Here is a 5,918-nt window from a genome sequence, read left to right on the forward strand (position 1 = left end):
GTTTGGTTTTGGTTTTGACCAATAACCGACCCAAACCAAACCGTGAACACCCCTATTTATGGCCAAACACATGATATTATTTTTTTTCAAATGGAAAGTGACCATAAGTTTACTTTTAACATGAATGAGGTTAGAAAAAAAGAGAGAAGGTATTTGTGGGCATATTATTTCTAGAGTAAAACTCCTAGAATCAAACTTGGCATGAAAGAGATATAAGGGAGAAAGGTATGTTGAAAAATGGACTTTTTAGGAATTTTTGAGTCTCTAAAGTTCGTGCAATCCGCTATAGCGCGCGGTAGGCCACTATAATGGGAGAGTGCATGCACTATGGCGGGGTGACAATTGCTATAGCGGGGTAAGTCAGGGTTTTACGCAGAAAAAGTCTCAAAACCTTTTATTTTATGCATTAATGTTTTTGAGTTTGAGAGGAGAAAATTACGGCAATTTCTACCCAATTTTTCATCAAATTCATCGGTAAAGGTAAGTTCATTACTCCCCGATCTTGTAATTTGATTCTTAAGCCTTAGAATCTAGGGTATTACTCTTGGGGGAAGATTTTGATTTGATTTAGTGGTGGGAAAAAGCCTCGGGTCTGGTAGAATGATCATGAATTGGCCCGAGTTTAGGATTTGGGTATAAGTTGGATATATTTAGGCCATTTTTGATTGATTGTTGTTTTTATTTATTGCTTTAGACCAAGAACAAGCCATGGCACCGAGAAAAGGGAAGGCTCGGATTCTTTAGAGCATTGAGGCTTAATTTGAAATAGGTATATAGTTGTATGTTTTCAAGTTTATGGATGTACACATGTCTACCACTTTATAGTATCACTTGTGTAATGCATGTTGAGCAAAACATAGAAAAACATATGAAATATCACCATGTTGATAATCTTATACAGTGAACTTATTTACTTTACTTATGATTTCAAGTGTTATTGTTCATTGTGATTGTGATTGTGTATGATTGTTTGTGATTGCTGGTTGGCCCGGGTACCACACTGATACATGAATAATAACGGTTGGCTCGAAACCATACCTCGTAAGAATATTAACTCTAGTTGACTCGGGTACCATGCCGATATACCAACAGTTTGTGTGTGGGTTCCTTGAGAGGACCATGTATGTGTATTTGTGGTTCCACGATAGGGTGGGGTTCTTGTAATTGTAATCATGTGGGACATGTTCTAGGTATTGGTTAATTCATGTTATTGTGACTGTGAGTCTATGTGATTGTGATTGTTATTATATGTGTTGGCTTGTGTTTATTGTGTTGTGGTTATTTGTTTACATTCATGATTTGGAACTGACAGAGTGATCCTACTAGTACACTCTGGTTGTGTGCTGATATTGCACCTGTTTTTTTTTTGTTGAGTACAGAATATCTTTCGGGGGCTGATATGATACCTCAGTTAAGGGATGTTTGACTTCGAATCCAAGGTGAGCTACTCTTCCAGACTGCCATGGATTCCTCTACGTCTTCTTGCCTATCTTTTCAGACACAAACTCTAGATTATTAGTTTATGTTTCCTAGCATTCAGGGTTGCATCCTCATTATTGACTAAATAGAGTTTTGCTACTACGACTTTCAGTTTCTAGAGGTTTTATTTCCGCAATATTTTGGACTAACGACTGAGTTTATACACACTCAATTCTTTAATTGTATTAAACTAATTTTTTACTATTTCTTTTCATGACTTGAGACATGGTGTGTTGGATTAACTTTGGATTGATACATTGTTCTCCCATCAGGTGGTTAATGTGGGTGCCACTCACGACGATAAGGTAGTAGAATATTTTAAATAATTGAGTGATATTTTTTTACCTTTTCCCCTTGATACTATGTTAAATTGGGAGGTTCTTTAGCTGGTGGACCAATTACCTGCGTTGTATTTTTGACTTTGAGTAATGGTATTACGTATATTGACATTGCCATGAAAATGGAATATTAATTTAGGTGCTTAGCATTATTAAGAGCTTGACTTGTTACACGAATAATGCATCGTACGTTGCATATATAAATTTATATCTATTTCTTTGTCTACCTTGAATATATAAGATTGTTATTAATTTAAGTTAAAAAAAAAACAATAATTTATTTAGAGAGAAACAACAGTAATATTGAGGGAATAAATAGAACATTTTGTCTTTCTAAATGAATTATTGAGCAAAGCTGTGTAAATATATGTAACATGCATGAATATATATTCCAATACCTCTAATAATTGTAGACAAAATGTTGTCATTGTCATAAACCTATATATACATTGAATGTGGGAATATGTCAATTAGTTCATGTCATGCATGGTCAGTTTTACAAATATGTCTTTTGAAATGCCCTTCATGCAGAATTATTGGCATTGCTCCATGGTTTGAACCTAGCAAAGGAAAAATAAAGTAAAACAGTTGCTGGTGGAAACTGACTCTCAGGTATTGCTTAATACATTAAAAGGAAATAATCTTATTTACTCACATATTTACACTGATTAATTACAGGTCACTAATCCAGCAGATGGAGGAGGCATCTCTGCAACACATTCAGAGGGAGGCTAACTGATCAGTGGCGGACCTACTAGCAGATTACGGAAGGACAACAAAGGATCCAAATATGAATATAAACCAGCTTAGCCTTTTTGATGCATCTCCTTCCTTTATATTAAAAACTCTCAAAAGAGATTCTACTGGAACTACATCGCTTAGATCAATTCCTTTTTTGTAATGGATAAACCTTATATTAAATAAATAAAATCCTTTCATTCTTAAGCAAAAAAAAAAATGTCTTTTGGGTTATAATGCCACATCGAATTCCAAAAACGTGCGTACTATGTGAACTTAAAATTTAATGTATAAAGTTCTTTATTTTCCGCTTGCATTTTGATGTGCGGTTCAACATACTTCAATTTCAAAAACTTGACAATCTGAAAGCCTTTGAATCCTGTTTGACTCGTTCTCCTCATCAGTTTGCCCTCCATAAAATGAATCAAGCTAGTAAGTTCCAAGTACTAAATGTTTATATATATATATATTCAGCGATAAAATTCAATAAATCTTAGAGAAATCTAATTTCAAAACAACTATAACAAATTATCAAGATATTCTGTCATAAGCTTTTAAAACCACGCCATTGCCACCATTATTTGTATGAAAGATATTTTGAATTATCTCCTAAACCAAGAGAATATTTTATGTAATTATACTTAGATTTTTTACCCTTATTCTATCCTTCACAAAATCACTTTGGTTAAGATAAATTAATTCATGCAATAGAGGATTAAGACTTTTTTGTTAAAAAAAATAGAGGATTAATAAGACTACTTATGCCCATTTTCTTTCATTTTTGCTAGAATTTTTATCCTTTGAAAGATTTCACTATTTCAGTTACATAATATGAATTCCTTGTGATTTGTAAACCTTATTTTATACATTAAATAAAAATAAGTTGAGTGGTTGAAGTTTCAATATTGTAAAGGACCCCATTAAATCTTCCATGATATATGGTGATACTCGTGGATCTGCATGTTTTATAAGTAATATATTTTTAGGCGTTTATCTATGATTCTTTTTTAAGAATTCTAACTCCGGAAAATATGTTTTGACATAAAAAATTTAAAAGTTGGATTTTTAAATTTTTTTTAAAAAAGATTAAAAAACAAAAAAAAAAGTATCTTAAAAATTTTCAATCCAAATTGCTCACAAAAATTAAAAAATAACTCTAATTTATATTTATGGCCAACACATGATATTATTTTTTATTTTAAAAATAAAAACTATTTTTTTTCAAATGGAAAGTGACCAAAAGTTTACTTTTAACATGAATGAGGTTAGAAAAAAAAGAGAGAAGGTATTTGTTGGCATATTATTTCTAGAAGTAAAAAAAAGGCTTTGGTAGGTTAGGGAAAAAACTACCTCTAATAATTGTAGACAAGTTCTAGGATGGACCAATTCAGACGAAATTCGAGCGAGGCGAAGTCTAGGGCCATCCGAGAATGGATGAGGCAAAATGTCAGGCTTGATTTATAACCAAGAACCCGTAGGACATTATTACAAAATTGATTTTGGGTGAGTAAAACTCCTAGAATCAAACTTGGCATGAAAGAGATATAAGGGAGAAAGGTATGTTGAAAAATGGACTTTTTAGGAATTTTTGAGTCTCTAAAGTTCGTGCAATCCGCTATAGCGCGCGGTAGGCCACTATAATGGGAGAGTGCATGCACTATGGCGGGGTGACAATTGCTATAGCGGGGTAAGTCAGGGTTTTACGCAGAAAAAGTCTCAAAACCTTTTATTTTATGCATTAATGTTTTTGAGTTTGAGAGGAGAAAATTACGGCAATTTCTACCCAATTTTTCATCAAATTCATCGGTAAAGGTAAGTTCATTACTCCCCGATCTTGTAATTTGATTCTTAAGCCTTAGAATCTAGGGTATTACTCTTGGGGGAAGATTTTGATTTGATTTAGTGGTGGGAAAAAGCCTCGGGTCTGGTAGAATGATCATGAATTGGCCCGAGTTTAGGATTTGGGTATAAGTTTGATATATTTAGGCCATTTTTGATTGATTGTTGTTTTTATTTATTGCTTTAGACCAAGAACAAGCCATGGCACCGAGAAAAGGGAAGGCTCGGATTCTTTAGAGCATTGAGGCTTAATTTGAAATAGGTATATAGTTGTATGTTTTCAAGTTTATGGATGTACACATGTCTACCACTTTATAGTATCACTTGTGTAATGCATGTTGAGCAAAACATAGAAAAACATATGAAATATCACCATGTTGATAATCTTATACAGTGAACTTATTTACTTTACTTATGATTTCAAGTGTTATTGTTCATTGTGATTGTGATTGTGTATGATTGTTTGTGATTGCTGGTCGGCCCGGGTACCACACTGATACATGAATAATAACGGTTGGCTCGAAACCATACCTCGTAAGAATATTAACTCTAGTTGACTCGGGTACCATGCCGATATACCAACAGTTTGTGTGTGGGTTCCTTGAGAGGACCATGTATGTGTATTTGTGGTTCCACGATAGGGTGGGGTTCTTGTAATTGTAATCATGTGGGACATGTTCTAGGTATTGGTTAATTCATGTTATTGTGACTGTGAGTCTATGTGATAGTAATTGTTGTTATATGTGTTGGCTAATGTTTACTATGTTGTGGTTATTTGTTTACATTCATGATTTGGAACTGACAGAGTGATCCTACCAGTACACTCTGTTGTGTGTTGATATTGCACCTGTTTGTTTTTTTGTTGAGTACAGAATATCTTTCAGGGGCTGATATGATACCTCAGTTAAGGGATGTTTGACTTCGAATCCAAGGTGAGCTACTCTTCCAGACTGCCATGGATTCCTCTACGTCTTCTTGCCTATCTTTTCAGACACAAACTCTAGATTATTAGTTTATGTTTCCTAGCTTTCGGGGTTGCATCCTCATTATTGACTTAATAGAGTTTTGCTACTACGACTTTCAGTTTCTAGAGGTTTTATTTCCACAATAATTTGGACTAACGACTGAGTTTATACACACTCATTTCTTTAATTGTTTTAAACTATTTTCTTACTATTTATTTTCATGACTTGAGACATGGTGTGTTGGATTAACTTTGGATTGATAGATTGTTCTCCCACCAGGTGGTTAATGTGGATGTCACTCACGACTAGGGGTGTATAAAACCGAATCAAAAATCGAACCAAACCGCAAACTGAGTCAAACTGAGAAAAAAAACCCGACTAGTGGTTGGTTTGAATTGGTTTGGAATTGAAAACAAAAACCCGACTATATTTGGGTTGGTTTGGTTTTAACTAAAAAAAAACAACCCGAGACCAAACCAACCCGACATTATATATATAATTTTAAAATTTTATTTTATACATAAAAATATTTACTTTGATATATTTTTTAAATATTTCT

At 33.6% G+C, this 5,918-nt stretch overlaps 1 long non-coding RNA gene across 1 annotated transcript; it reads left to right on the plus strand.

Annotated features, from left to right (window-relative positions):
* Positions 1–1,368: 1,368 nt before the first annotated feature.
* Positions 1,369–2,773, plus strand: LOC102584505 (uncharacterized). The gene is made up of 3 exons (XR_001472462.1): positions 1,369–1,439; positions 2,349–2,429; positions 2,496–2,773. It is a non-coding gene; the product is annotated as an uncharacterized lncRNA (long non-coding RNA).
* The last annotated feature ends 3,145 nt before the right edge of the window (positions 2,774–5,918 follow it).

The sequence above is a fragment of the Solanum tuberosum genome, unplaced genomic scaffold, assembly GCF_000226075.1.
Source record: "Solanum tuberosum cultivar DM 1-3 516 R44 unplaced genomic scaffold, SolTub_3.0 scf00744, whole genome shotgun sequence".
Lineage (NCBI taxonomy): Eukaryota > Viridiplantae > Streptophyta > Magnoliopsida > Solanales > Solanaceae > Solanum > Solanum tuberosum.